This window comes from Mytilus edulis, chromosome 12 (assembly GCF_963676685.1).
Source record: "Mytilus edulis chromosome 12, xbMytEdul2.2, whole genome shotgun sequence".
Classification (NCBI taxonomy): domain Eukaryota; kingdom Metazoa; phylum Mollusca; class Bivalvia; order Mytilida; family Mytilidae; genus Mytilus; species Mytilus edulis.
In genome coordinates this window covers 30,315,264-30,331,429 of record NC_092355.1, presented here as the reverse complement: position 1 = coordinate 30,331,429, position 16,166 = coordinate 30,315,264, and the positions used below count along the sequence as shown (strand labels likewise).

Sequence of the window (16,166 nt, the reverse complement as noted above, 5' to 3'; positions counted from 1 at the left end):
AAAAACAGAAAAAAAAAACGTTTTTCGTCTCATCCTACTTCTTAATCTTAAAATAATACGGATTTTTTTTTCAAAATGTTGCTCTTGATACGGTGTTTTGGTCATTGATAGCTTCTGTCCAAGTTTCATGAAAAATTTATGAAGGTTTATATTGAAGTTCAATAACGAAACATCTAAGACAGTCTCAACTAAAATCGCATACTTTAGAATAAGGAATATAGAAATGAATGCCCCATCTAGATTCCTCTTATATGTATTCACCGGTTTTTTTTTTATCGAGAGGACTTCTTGATGTATAGAAAAACATTCGTAAAATTCGATAAATGTTTTTTTTAAGATACGTAAGTAGTCCTCTTTAGGACCAATATAGATACAGATATGCAACATAAGTATACCGCTGTTCAAAAGTTATAAATACATTGAAAGAAAACTAATCCACGTTAAGAACTAAAACCGTGAGAAACACATCAACTATAGGAGGAAACAACGGAACAACAGAATCACTGAGGTACAAGAAAAAAATCGCAAACATACATAATAGAAACGACTGCCATACTACTGACTTGGTACATGCCATTTTAAGAGATAAAAAATAGGGGGTTGAACCTATTGTTCTACGATTTGATATATCATAAATACTCATCGAATTTTTCATCGACACAAGACCTATTGTTCTACGATTTGATATATCATAAATACTCATCGAATTTTTCATCGACACTAGAACTATATGATTGGTAAATTGGTAGATTGCTATACTATATGGTGTAAGTAAAATGATAACCTCTGTCTGATAAATGTGTAAATGATAGTGTTTAACGGTAATAGCTAGGCTAACAACAAGAGAAAGCAAAAAACATAATATAGTAACGAATTTATTATAAATTGTCAACACATGATGTCTGGCCGCCAAATACCCCCTGAAAGTAAACAAGAAAGCAATTTTAATTGTGCAATAACTTTTACAATATATATTTACAAATATGAAAAGTCTTAAACATTTCTTTTATGTTTAGATTGACTTTTGATATGAATAAAAAATTATAATTAAAGTAGAAAACAATTTACACATATTACACCTATATATGTATTTTACAGCTTATTAAGTTCCTTAAAATAAAAAAAACTAAGATTTTGAGACTTTTGCGAAACATTATCATCATGTCAATAATATTATATTCATCTTTCTACGAACAAAAATCTTTTTAGATCAATATGTGTTGTTTATCTCGTAGTTTCCTTTATAATATTGATTATTCGCAAATAATATCAAGTATGCAACACTTTTTTAACCAAGTGTACCAAAATATCATTCCACCTATTTATGACCAAGTGTACATGTACATTAAATAATCCACATATGTATGTCCGTGTGTACATGATATTTTCAACATATTTATGACCAAGTGCAAATAAAATTATTCTATCATTAATTAAACTTACCTTTAAACACATTAGTTTTCGTTAAATTTTCTTTAACTGATAATTCCTGTTAAGTTATTCATTACTGCTAAGAGCAAGCCCCAAGCAACTGAAATAAAATTGATATACGATTGATTGATTACAATACAATTCATTAACTAATTAATTGATGTGATTAAAATACAATTGATTAACCAATTAATTGATGTGATTAAAATACAATTAAATAATCAATTGATGAATCGATTGATTTATTGACTGATTGAATACTGCCAAAACCTAAACAAAAAGTAAAACATCAAGAAAGAAAAAATAATAAAACCCAAACAAAGGTTGAAATATAAGCTGTACATTCGACACTAGAGGCACCCGGTATGTTTCCAATATCAAGTAAAAATCATAATTGCAAGTTGGATCCGAATTTTAATTTCCAACCGTCACAAACGTTTCATTGTTCGGACTCCTCAGCGGTTTTGGATTGAATCGTAACTACTCGGCCATTCTCGCTATTGTAGACGTAACGAGAATCCGATCGAGTATTAACTATTGTTTCGGATCGGGATACTTGTTAGCTGTTGTTTTGCCGTATATCATAAATCTTTTTTATCTCACAAGGTGTAAACAAATCTAGTATATCAAGCACAAGGGTCATAATAAGCTTTACAAACTATAATATAAAAGGAGCTCACAAACGAGAAACTGAGCGAGCACACAAAGAGAGAAAAGCGAGCAAACAAGAGAGAGAGAGAAAGAGAAAAATGGAAAAATTGGCCTAAAAAAAGAGGATAATTGGATTCCAAAAAAGAAAGAAAACAAAGCATGAAAGAATAGAGAAAATAGCCTAAATATTTAAAAAAAAAAGGAGAAATGAAGACCCTCTTGTATTGATAGCCTAGTTACCGAATACTTATTTGTATTTATTAAAGAATTAAATGCTTCTTTTTGTTATTATAAAACGTTGACCGCACTACATTTTGTATGAAAAGCTTAGGTTTTTCATTCTAAAATTATGCGCACTATCAACACTCTTACAGTTCAACTTTAAATTACAGAAAAGCAGAATTTTATTAACAAAATTATATGTTGAATAATATGTTTTAAAACAAACAGCTCTCAAATTGTCATGTTATTAGAGCTGATTTCAAATTTCATGTAAAGCAAGACTTTGGTTTGCTTGCTTGTTTTTTTTTTAAATATTCTACAATTGTAATTAAGATGACGTCCTTTCAAATTTAAATTTAATATATGCAAGTTTATCTATGCTTATTGTTCCAGGTGTCAATCTTAATTACAAAGCTTGAGTAAACATTTATCCGACCAAGGCAAGCAAGCCAAAGTCTTAGTCTACAAACATTAGGAAATTAGCTCTAAATGATTAGTGTCCTTCGAATTCGACTTATACTTATTCGGTAATAATACTTGGTTTCGTATATTAATACAAAATTTACATTGTTTCACAGAATTAACATAACTTGAAAAAAAGATAAATAAAAGTGACTTACAAACATTCGTATATTAACACAAAATTTACATTGTTTCACAGAACTAACATAACTTGAATAAAGATAAATAAAAGTGACTTACAAAGATTAGCAATCATTGCTCTGTTGTTTTCTGCCTGGATTTCTTGCAATAGTGGTCCGATAATGCTAGGTCTAGTTCTGCTCTGTACGGGATACGGATAATAAACAGCATTCCTTGGATAGCCACCAAAACCACCAATACCACCGCCAGTTGTACCACCTACACCACCGACACCACCGACACCACCAACACCGTTTTGTGCATTCACCAAAACTATTGCAACAATACACGGAAGAACTAGAAGCAACAGTTGTTTCATGTTGGAAATGAATGTGAATCCCCTATTTACAACTTAGACCTTTCTGACTGGGAGATTGTCAGAATTGTACCCGTATTCGGTTTTTATACTACAACTAGTTGTTACGACACTCGCTAAACGTCAATGATTTAGAATAAGGCAAACAGTTTTTACCTTCGGGTATTTCATGACAACTAGGTTCTCGTGTTGTATAACCGACTTGAATAGCATGTAGGTGAAGAGTTGACCGAGGAACATTGTCATAAGGATGATGAATGACCATAAGAAAATTTCGTGTTTGATGGTCAACCTTAAAAGTTTAGGTACAACTTTAGTTTATCTATCAAAATATACTATTAAATGTGTATTTATAAGTCTCTTAACAACATTGGCTTCTGAATTCTAAATTTACCGACTCGTATAAGTCTAAGATAGAATTCAAACATATTTGGTACACAAAGTTATATCAATTTAATTGTATTTGAATTCCGTTATTAAAAGTAGCAATTTTTTTATATAATAAACCATTTTTTTATCTAAATTTCTCTATAGATCTATCATCTATACCTAAATCTGAAATTTGGTTTGTGAGAATACATACATATATAGTGTACAAAAGAGAATACATACATATATAGTGTATAAAAGACAAAACATATTGTTCATAAAATTGGCTTTGACTTTTGATTTCCAATTGAATTTTTTACTTGATCCCAAAGTTCTGCATTTTTTTATTTTTTAGAGATATCGACTTTAAAAACTTTATCATTTTAAAAACAAACTTAACTATTGCGTCATAATTCCTGACACGAAACCCGCACAGTGACCTATATTTGCTAATATATCTGAATCTTTAGTCTCTGGTGGTTACATGTATTTGTCTCATGTGCAATTGTACCATGTAATTCAGCATTGTTGGGAGATATTTCTGTATTATCTTTATCGATACCAACATCAGTTTTGTTCTTAATAAATCAAAACTTTACGGACTAAATAACCTATTCTGACATCGGACTCGGACTTCTCATAAACTGAGTTTTACTGTGCGTTTTGGTGTGTGTTTTTTTCTACATTGGCTAGAGGTAAAGGGGGGTTTCAGATTTCAAAAAAATGTTTAACTCCGCCGCATTATTTGCACCGGTCCCAAGTCAGGAGACTCTGGCCTTTGTTAGTCTTAGATGATGTTTAATATTTGTTTCTTGTGAATAATTCGGAGTTTAGTATGACGTCAATCATCACTGAACTAGCATATATATTTGATAAGGGGTCAGCTGAAGAACTCCACCGGGTGCGGGGGCCAGTTTCTCGCTGCATTGAAGACCCATTAGTCGCATTCGGTTGTTCTCTGCTCTATGGTCGGGTTATTGTCTCTTTGACACATTCCCCATTTCCATTCTCATTTTTATATCACGGTGTATTACAATACCATGTATACAGACGAGAACACTTATTCTTATATTTTTGCATCATGCAAGGTTTTATAAAACATATCTACATTGTCGAAAAATATATTTGTATGAGCTTTGGTAACAGAACGAAAAACGCTCACCGAGCTTTTCCGAAGTCCTGTTTCGTTGCGAGTACAAATATATTTTATATTTCTGACAATGTACACATATTGTTGTTGTATCATGTTATTTACAACTGACAATTTAGTTAATGAATTTCAAATTGTTGGTATTTTTTTTCTGTATTTAAAAAAAATAGGACACCACAAAATGGACCTCAAAAATGAAATGTCTCACAATTTTTCTTTCTTCACATTACCATTGGTTCTATCCTGAAATAAGCCAACTATTATAAAAAATAACAGGTATACACATTTTTGCTTTTATTTGTATTTGTACAAATACAAGTACATTTTATATTTTCCGACAACATACATATATATATTGTATATGTACATTTATTTGTGTACCTGTTATTTTTACAATAGTTGGCTAAATGTAGTATACATAATATGCTTAATGGATGCTAGTTGGGTGTGAAGAAGCTTTCAGTAACTGCTATTACTCTTGGTCCTTGGTGTAATTTTTTCTTTCTGTTTGTGCTTCATGCCAATCTGATGAGTCAGTTCCTTTCCGAAAGTAAAATCACAAAAATACTGAACTCCGAGGAAAATTCAAAACGGAAAGTCCCTAATCAAATGGTAAAATTAAATGATAAAACACATCAAACGAATGGACAACAACTGTCGTATTCCTGACTTGGTACAGGCATTTTCAAATGTAGAAAATGTTGTATTGAACCTGGTTTTAAAGCGCTAAACCGGTAACTTGTATGACAGTCGCATCAAATTCAATTTTTTAAACTTGCTATTCGTGTTGTGATGTAACAACATTATCCCATGTTAGGGAGTGCTGAGCGTTCACAAACGAATAATGGCCAATTAAAATCAAGAATATAGACAAATGGCCTAAAATATAAAAGATTAAGGAAACGAAAACCTATCCATCCAGACCTTCGCATATTCAAAAACATGATACCGTATAGCGGGTTATTTTCACGGGTGTTAGATTTCGCGATTTTCATTGAATAGGGTTTACTAAATATTTTAAAGGTTTTTATTTTGGCGGATTCAAACTTTTATTAATACCTTTGCATGTGCACTTTTAAATGATTTAATTGATAATTTGATTGTAAAATAATGAGAATTCTCACAAAGTGTATTTCTGCATCAAAAGTTTCTTATTCTAAGGGGAAGGGCGGAAACTGCGCATGAAAAAGAGCATTTCAAGAAGGCAGACCACGTGATATATATTATTGCACATTGTTAACTTTTGGAGAGAACACTCATGCGAAATAGTTAATTTACAAGAAGTTAACAACGATGAAACAGACAATTCAATCGCTTGACGTCATCACGAAATTTGATAAAAATTGGAAAAAACATTGACGATTTAATTTTCTTTCAGTGAAGAAGAGGGGAAGGATATAATTATGAATAAACAGGATAACAAAAACTTTGTCCAAAACTGAGATGTGAAGATTTATATCATATTTAGGAACATTTGTCTTTAAACTCGTCTTATTTGTCTCCCTTTATCCATACTCTTGTTTAATAGTCGGAAAAATAAAGATCGATTGAAAATGAAATTAATAAAGACCTCTTTTTCTTAACACAGATGTTACTAAATGCCCCTTATGTTAGTACCAGAATTTTTTTATTGAGTTTAGGCCCTATATTTATGAAAACAACTAAAATTAAGATATCGTAGTGCTGATGTAGAGAAAAATTCGTCCGTTAGTTACAAGTATTATTAACTAATGTAATGTTATGCATATTAATTAGCTTAGTTGCTTAAAGCACTTTTCATTAATAAGTCACAAAATTCTACACATGTATGTCTCTCCAAAAGTCCTTTAGGGTTTTTAAGATGTATCATTTGCGTCAGATACTATTTTTCAAAGCTTTCTATTTTTCCATTTAGAGAAAGTAATTGTTTTTCATCAAAATAAATTGGAGCAAAACTGAAGCAATCTTATACCTTACTGATAAAATCATTTTGAAAACTGAAGATGCAAAAGTATAGCATAGTCGCAATGAGTTGTGACACTAAAGGAAATATTGTTGACGCAAACATATTTCTTCCGTATATGCCCTACTTGAGGGTTTGGAGGTTGTTTTTTTGGGGTTCTATCCTTCTGTACGCTTTATTTCTAAGCCAATTTTCGGTAATCAAAATGGCTGTCTAGTAACAGAAAATTGGTCATACACCTATGACGTCAGCGTGAACCTTTAATAGATCTGTAAAATGTAATGTGTTAACATATATAAGAGTTATTTCAATCATAATCACTTTCAATTTTCCCCATATCTTTGTCTACAAATATTTTACATATAACATCAACTCTTATCAGAATTTTAAATACAATATACGAGTAACACGCCCTATCGAAATCTAATGCATTGTGGGTAATATTTTTCAATAGCGTACAACATCTAAAAAAAGGTCCGAAACAATGGAAAAGAGAGGTAAAAGAAACCAGATGGACATTACTAAAGTCCAAAATAAACTAACAACGCCATGACAAATAAAGGCAAACAGACGGACAATAGCACACCAAGCACAACAGAAAACCAATAACGGGTAATCTCAAATACCCCCTTAGGTTAAGCAGATCCTGTTCCTTATATCACACCTCTCATGTTGATCATGTGACAATAAAATTCTTTCGTAAATTGACGTGACATTATTTACATGTTTAGGTACGAAAAATGAAATTACGTAATTGTGACAATAATAAAATGGTGGTAAAAAGTTACGTGTATATTCATATTAACTTGAAAGAAGATGTGGTATGATAGCCAATGAGACAACTCTCCACAAGAGATCAAAATGACACAGAAATTAACAACTATAGGCAACCGTGGCCCGTACGGCCTTCAACAATAAGCAAAGCCCGTGCCACATAGTCAGCTATAAAATTACAATATAAAACAATTCAAATGAGAAAGATAACGGCCTAATTTATGTACAAAAACTGAACGAAAAACTAATATGTAACACATTAACAAACGACAACCACTGAATTACAACCTCCTGACTTGGGACAGGCACATACACAGAGGATGTGGCGGGGTTAAACATGATAGCGGGATCCCAACCCATCCACTATTACTAACCTCCCCGAACTGTAATCTTGAAATTTTGTATATTGTACTTATATGGAGAGGATTATCTTAAGTTGTGATAACTAACTTGTATCCAATCCTATTGTACATTTAGACAATAAAATATGTTTAAACTAAACTAAACCCTAATCTCGGACAGTGGTGTAACAGTACAACATAAGAACGAACTATAAAAATGCATTTTTTGTGTATGATCAATCTATTTGCACGTTTCTATAATGTTATGTCTTATCAGGATTGATTGATACATGTATATGGTTGTTCTTTTTATTATTTTTTTTTTCATAATGTAATTTATATGAATACCTGAGTTTGTATTGATTAATCATTATTGTAGCTAGCGATTAAAATCGATTTATCAAGATTTTAAATATCTATAAAAATTTTAAAAAATGGCTTTCAATATTTGTATCATTATCCTGTTTTTATAAGGGAGCTACCATTTGATTTTTATAGGGGGCGGGGGGGGGGGGGGGGGGGGGGGGGCTAGGATGAAAAATTTTGTCCTGCATTTTTTTTAGTTGTAATCTCTGTCCTGCCTTTTTATTTTTCACTCTATTCTGTCCTGCCTTTTTTTTTAGTTTATCCTGACTTTTTTTTACCTAAATTGTCATCCTGACTTTTTTTTTGCAAGTGTCTCATCCTGCCTTTTTTTTTTACTCAAAATTCCTGTCCTGCCTATTTTTTTTAAATTTCATCCTAGGCCCCCCCCCCTAAAAATCAAATGGTAGCTCCCTAAGTATCAACTTATCAAAGGCTTTACTGCTATGACTGTATTGGATTGCACGATTTAAAATATTCCCCTCTGGATATTTCACGTTTATTTGGGACAACATAGAAATAAGAATTAACCTCAGCTTTACCCGGAATATAATGAATGACAGCTAATTTGTCAATCATATTTCGGCCAGTGTATCAATCATCAAGTTACAAAACATCCCCACTATTTCCGTGACCAGCGCGTCAATCCTCGATACTGGGTGATTGGATAACAATCCCATGACAACCGGTGTATAAAAACCTCGGTCTGAAGCAAAATACCCAATCTCCTCAAATATCGTCTGCTCAGTAATAGGGGGTTCATTCTAACATCATGCAGAAATTACTGTTTTTACTCGTTCCCTGTGTACTAGCAGTAGTACTTGTCAATGGTTTTACAGGATTCGGCGGTGGGGCTGGAGCTGGAGCGGGAGGCGCAGGTGGATTTGGCGGTGGTTATGGGGCCTATGGCGGTGGAGGACAAACTGTTAGTCAAGGTTATCCATTGTCCACATACGCGAACACCGTTGCTACTTTAAATGCAAGGAATCGTTTGGCCTACGACCAATATCTTATTGGAAGTTACAATAACCCAAACAAATGGTCATTTATTCGTAAGTATACTTTATAATTATGTACAATTCTAAATCTCTGCATATAAACGTGTGAATAATTCTAATTTACTTCTAAAATTGCTTATTTTCTTTACTTGTTAAAAGCCAAGAAGCAAAAGAAATACATTGCAACGTTTTTCTTTCTTAAATTATGACTTTTGATGTTCTCCCATGATGCAACATGTGTTTCCTCTTTTGACGGCTCGCTTTAATTTCCCATAATGCAATGTTCTTTATCTCCTTTATTTGGCACCCATTCCCATCACCTCCCATGATTCATCTGGGTTTTCCCCTCTTTATTTAAGCACTAACTTTTATCTCCTATTTTGCATTATTTTTCTCCTTATTTTATCATTGATGGCACTTTTATTTTTTCGATCTCAAAGCTTGCACAAGATCTGTGTCAAAACAAAAATGTTACGATTTCTTTATTGACCTTCATCAGGCGCTCACGGCAGCACCATAAATTAGAACGGCATTATTGTATACGAAGAACATATTAAATATAAGGGATAAAAAATATTGGCATCAATATTTGTAGATGATATTTTTATTTTCTATTTCTAAATTACATATATACAAGAAAACTACAATTATTTCGCATGGATTTAAGATATAAAAAATAAACAAGTGATAAACGATTAGCTAAAAAAATTATAAACCCAACTGATCCTAAATATGTATATAATGTTTGCCACTGTACGTTAACGAGGCAACAATACTCGTAACATTACTGACTTATTATATTTATTTTGTAGTTCCACTGGCACTTTTGGGTCTGCTTCTTGCAAACAGAACCTCAATAGCCACAACTGGTTAAAAAGTAAAATGAACTTTATATATATACAGCTTATAGGTAAGTTTAACGTTAATGGATTTTTGTCTTCGAACTTTCAATATAAGAACGTACTTTGTAAAAAAACCCGTTGATGATATTTTGCAAATTTCTTGAATTGTATAGCCAGGGGTATAATCATGCAATTTTGCTCAGATGTTTTTCATTTGTATGGACTTCCAACGGTGATTAACAAAAAAAAGGAGTCCTTCAAGTGGCAGGGAACTTCGAAGTAGAGTTGGTTCCGCGACAGAAACACATCTATATTTTAGCCGCATTTATGTAGCATGTTCCACTTTTGTTCAATCAAAATTTAAAATTACAATTATTAATAGCAAAACAAAGGATATGGGGTAGCAAATACATGACACAATGATTGTTCATGGTCAGGGGGAAAAAACAACACAAAAAACAAAGAAACAACGCTTTTATTGATGTTCTTAAAACTACATTTTTTAAAACATTCACCTTTCGCCTTAAGATTTTATTAATGTTAGAGGCTACTGATTGACATTTATTATTCTTCAATGTAAGAGCCTCGTTATGGAAATTCCACATTCACAAGTAGTTCCGGTATTACTCGTTTAAACAAAAATGTTCTTACGATTTCGGACTGATTCCAATGTCGCAAATATCTTTACATTTGTACTATTAATTCTGATTGTGATACATTTCTAAATTGTAATGTATTCTTTATAATATAAAGAGTTTTGACAATTGATATTTTATTTTTTTATTTGCAGGGGATTGACGGCCAGACCACACAGCACTGACATGTAAAAAAATTACAAATAAAATAAAAATACTTATATTTGACTGTATTATTTCATAATGCTTTAAGATATTATGCTAGTTCTTTGCACATATTTTTTTGTCCAAACTGGGCAATCATAGTTCGTTCTGAAATGGAAATGGCAGCGTTGTCTTGAATTAGACTCACGGTTTGTACTTACATGGGCAACACGATGGTGCCACATGTTGAGTAGGACATAATTCCCTTCTGCAACAATGGAGATCACCCGGGTTTTAGGTGGGATTTATGTTACTCAGGCTTTAGTTTTCTATGTTGTGTTCTGTGTATTCGCGATTGTCGCCCTTGATTCTTTGGCCATTACGTCATATGGAAGGAGGCGCAGAACTGATCCGTGGCTTTCCCACTGATTGACGTTTGTCTTTTGGGGTTTTCTTTTTGTCATTTTGTCTGATTACTATCCACTTAGGAGTTAAAATTGCTTTTGTGTATTTTGCTTCCATTTGTACAATTCATGGTATAGATACTGGCTTTTACACACACCAAATCTCAGTGGCGGATGCAGGAATTTTCGAAAGGGGGGGTGCTAGCCCAGGGCAAAGGGGGGGTGCAAACATATGTCCCGATTCAAATGCATTGATCGGCCAAAATAAAGGGGGGGTGCGGACCCCCGGAACCCCCCCCCCCCTCTGGATCCGCCACTGCCAAATCTCATGTAAATCTGATTCGTATCTTACACTAAACATATAATTATTATCTGCCTTATAATATCGAATACGATCAAAATTGGGGAAAAGTTGGATATTTTAAATCTTTCGCCCAAATAATATGACGTCAACAAACTGTGCATTGCAGGTGTATATGTGATAATTATAGAATGGCTGTGACTATTGGTTTAATGGCAATGGTAAATAGTCTACATTTATGTGAACTGTATTGAACTGGGAACCTCCTACTAACGCTTTACAGTTGCCAAAAATACCGTATTTGCAAATATGAAGCAATTTGCCTTTCTATATAAAATAAGATGTGGTATGATTGTCTATCATGGACCAACAATTCAACTGATTCTATATGACGTAGCTGTAGGGATGAATTTATTGGTCAATTTATTTGTGGCCCTCAACAATAAGCAAAACCAATACCGCCTTTCAAGCTATATCATTGGTCCCGATTTGACAAAATGTATACCAAATCAAAGGAGAAACTCAAAGGCCTAATGTACGCACTAAACAGCAAGCAAACAAAACAAACAAAACAAATATGATATACCGGAACTAACCATACAAATCGGAATTCGAACAGTTACATGTAGAATGTGGCGGGATTCAAATAGTTTTGTAGCGCTTCATACTGAAAAAAAGTTTTTTGATCAACGTTTTAAGACTTTTTATAATCACAAAAAGCATGCAATTCTGGTAATACCATTTATATTCCACAAATAATTATATAAAGCTTTACGTTTTTTAAGCCTAAACAATGTTGTAGCGCTGTCATTGAAAGCACGCGCAGACATGAATGTTGCATTTTTTGAGAAAAACAAATTATGATTTTGAAATGGCTAACGATGTTGTCATCCAATTAATACAAGCGGATTCATAAAAATATAAAAATAGCAGATGTGATGTGAATGAAGATAAAAATGGTCACAACTTTCTCTCAGAGTTCAAGTGACGAAGATAAAAGCAATGTTGGGTCATTGTACAGCCTTCAACAATGAACAACTAGAGTAGAGTCAGCAATACAGGGCACTGACTTGGATGAAAAATATGAAACATTTAAAAGAGAAAACTGTCGCGGTCAAATTACACAATGCAATTTACGAAAACCAAAAATGACAGGCATAAACAAACAACAACCATTGAATTACACATGATTTTATGTAGGCTCAAAATATAGAGTTAACTTTACATTACGGGTAATCAATTTTCTATTTTTTTTAAAAAGCTAATTACAGATCACATCAATATAAAAAAAGAAGAAGATGTGGTATGATTACCAATGAGACAACTCTACACAAGATACCAAAATGATACAGAAATTAACAACTATAGGTCACCGTACGGCCATCTATTAATGTGATGCCAGTAAAAATACAGCGGAATCCCCTCCCCCTTAATAGCTTTCATTGCATGTGTAAAATTGTTCACCGTAAAACAATATTAAAAAAATAATAATATTAGGCAAGAAAAAGTATAATTTCGACTCACCGTAGAGAATCGTTGATAAACTGCTTCTTATTTTAGCTTAATGCATACAAATTCTAAATAAAAAAAATCCAAATCCAAAAGAAACTTCAAATCCGAAAGGAATTCCAAATCCAAAAGGAATTCCATATCCAAAAGGAATTATTCCCATACGGTAGGAATTTCAAATTGTTCTGGTACTATTTCAAATACAAAAACATAAATACATAGAATTCATTTATCAGTCCATCTCGGCCGCTAGAAACTAGACTTGTGTCATGTGAAGAAAATAACTTATTTGAAATGACCAGGTCATATCATAAATATATTACAGAAAGTTATTTGTAGCTGTAATGTTACATTTAATTATTATCCCAAAACATATAAATTATATACATGTTTTTTTCTTTACACAATCCTCCTGTGATGGGGTTTAATATATTTTTGCTAATACAGTATATATCTCAACTGCATTTAAGTGAAAGGAAAACTTGTTTAAGAAATTATTGAATGGTCCATAGCAAGTATATATAAATGACCAAATAAAAAGTAAAATAAAGGAGATTTCTGAAAGACCAAAGTGCAAAGATGTTATGGATCTCATACATACAGTGCTAAATACGGTGCGGGTTTCGAATACCAATATAGCTAGACTGAAAGGTGCACCGTTAGTGTCATTCATCCTAAATAATGAATCATTTTAACATGTTTAATCATCATAGCTTCAGGTGAAAATTTTACTGGATTTCAATTTAAACCATTTTTATGGTCTTCGAAAGAAGTCTTTTTTTTTTGTTTAGCTTTCTAGCATTAACAGTGGCAATGCTATCATTGAGCTACACGTTGGTGTAGGGTCATATCATGGAAATGTTTTAAATAGTTTGAAGTTTATATTTTTAATACTAATATGGTATTGTGTACTTTTTATAACTTTCATGTTGGTTACCCAATTTTGTGTACAATGGGAGGTAACTAAGATCATAACGATATTACTTTGGTATATAAAGAGAAGTAATTAACATGATTCAAATTGTATATGATTGATTCTAGATAAGTGGTGTTTGCTTTATAATGTCCTGTGAATTTTGTATGAATTCTATCCATAGAGAAAACAAGAAAGAAGTTATAAGTCAATGTGTGCAATTGATACATAGGGGAAGTAACTAACATGATTGAATTGGTTTACGATTGATATATTGTTGTTTGCTTACCATCCAGTAAATTTTGTACCTTGATGAAGGGAAAACAAGGAAGAAGAACTCATTGTGTTTTATATTTTTCATCCGAAAAGGATTGGAAATTTAACTCCTCCAGGCCATGGTCCTTCTTCTTTCAAGCGCCGACAATCCTGTTTTGTGCAGAGTGGAGGGGCATAAAACTTCCCTTTTTACCTTGGAAAAAAGTTGTTTTGACTTTTATATAGAATTAGCGAGAATGTTTTAATTGCATACCGGATCGAGACCCCCGGGCCCCTCTAATGTTCACTAGTAACAAACTATTGTCACACTTTCTTTGTTTTGCCCAGGGAAAAGGGTACCGTAGCGGTTATTCATTGGACAACATGAGAGGAATTTTTCGGTTAATCTTATTCCAAAGTTTGTTGCCTAGTTATGTATGATCCCATATATTTTATATGCAAAGAGATATATATCATAGCAGCTTTATCAAGTGCAATAGAAATCCCTGCATACCCTGACGTACAAAACGATGACCCCGTCCAATCATAGTCTAAAAAAGTGTGTTAGTATCACGACTTTTATAGTATTATGACCTATTTGAATGAAATTTTTGCTACAATATTTCTATATAGTAAAATTAGTAGATTGTATCGTAATACCGACTGTGTGGTTTAAATTTTATCAGATGGCCTCATTTCAACACCTGTTATACGAAACACGCAATTTTAATTGAATACGAAACTAATTGAAATAATTATATACGTTTGTAATTAAAATTTTAACAGTTGATCCGGTGTTTGTTTTGTCAACCATAGAAACATAAATTTGCTCTTATTATTGCTAATATCTTCTGATAACGTTTTTTTTAAATAAGGAATGTAATTACGCATTTGAGCTGGGGTCTATGCCAAACATTTCCAAACCTAGGCTTGCTAAAGACGAAACGCACTAAGAATTATACATTTGCAAAGGAATCATTATCCAAGTTATGCTAAACATGTTAAAATGTATCCATGTTCAATTACCAGTTTAACGCACACATACATCAATAAAAAAAAACGAAACACAGTTAAAACGTATAAAAAAAAACCAGAAATATACCAATTAATTTCACCTCGTTTATATGACATATTACATGTACATGTACCTCAATATCGTATAACGGGCAATAACGGCCTCCCACTTTTTCGTCGAACCACATATACGCCATAGTATCAAGTCATAGTATGAAACGCCCGAAATATGTCTACATGACTATCTCACCTAAAACAGTTAAACTTTGTGTTTGTCAAAAGTTATATTGCCATAGCATTTGGCGCGATATTATATAGTGTTTGATGGTGAATTGGTTGCATGTTCCATGTGTACACACACATTTGTTTTGAACAGTTCTAAAAGACTTGACAATAAACAATTAAGTCATTTTTAGCATTTCAAACTAACTTAACTGTGTTAAATTCTGTACTTTTCAAAAAATTCGCTTGCAATGAATTACGAATTGTTCAGTCTATAATCAGACGGTGCCGTAATAGTTATTTACCTGTACATAAAACTAGTGGGTACATTTGCGGAATTAACTGCAATCAATTCGTCATAACAGTTTTGAATATCACGTATATCAAAGCTCATTGTCTTTTTTTGTCATTGTTTCATATTTTATAGTTCTGTGTATCTACTATATATACTCCGTAAAGACTTAATATTGATAAAAAAAAATCATCATTCAAGAACATTAACTTTGTACATGGCGTCGACAGTGTTGATCTTGTAAACTCATGAGTCGATCTTGTTTTGCTTATCGTGTTTGTTATATACTGTTTACGCTGCTCTATCATAGTTTCCTGTTTACGCAATAATATAAAGACTTACCAACATGTGTAAAACAAAATCATCAAGCTATTAATGCTCGTCTAATAATTTTCCCTATTGACTTATTTAACTTATTTGTAGATGTTACTTATTT

General features: G+C 32.5%; 2 long non-coding RNA genes across 2 annotated transcripts; one reads left to right on the top strand and one right to left on the bottom strand.

Annotated features, from left to right (window-relative positions):
- Positions 1–859: 859 nt before the first annotated feature.
- On the bottom strand, positions 860–3,332 carry LOC139498225 (uncharacterized). The gene is made up of 3 exons (XR_011657857.1): positions 3,007–3,332; positions 1,444–1,531; positions 860–920 (listed from the first exon to the last, which is right to left on the bottom strand). It is a non-coding gene; the product is annotated as an uncharacterized lncRNA (long non-coding RNA).
- Positions 3,333–8,905: 5,573 nt separating this feature from the next.
- On the top strand, positions 8,906–10,897 carry LOC139499495 (uncharacterized). The gene is made up of 3 exons (XR_011658204.1): positions 8,906–9,253; positions 10,012–10,109; positions 10,832–10,897. It is a non-coding gene; the product is annotated as an uncharacterized lncRNA (long non-coding RNA).
- Positions 10,898–16,166: the final 5,269 nt, after the last annotated feature.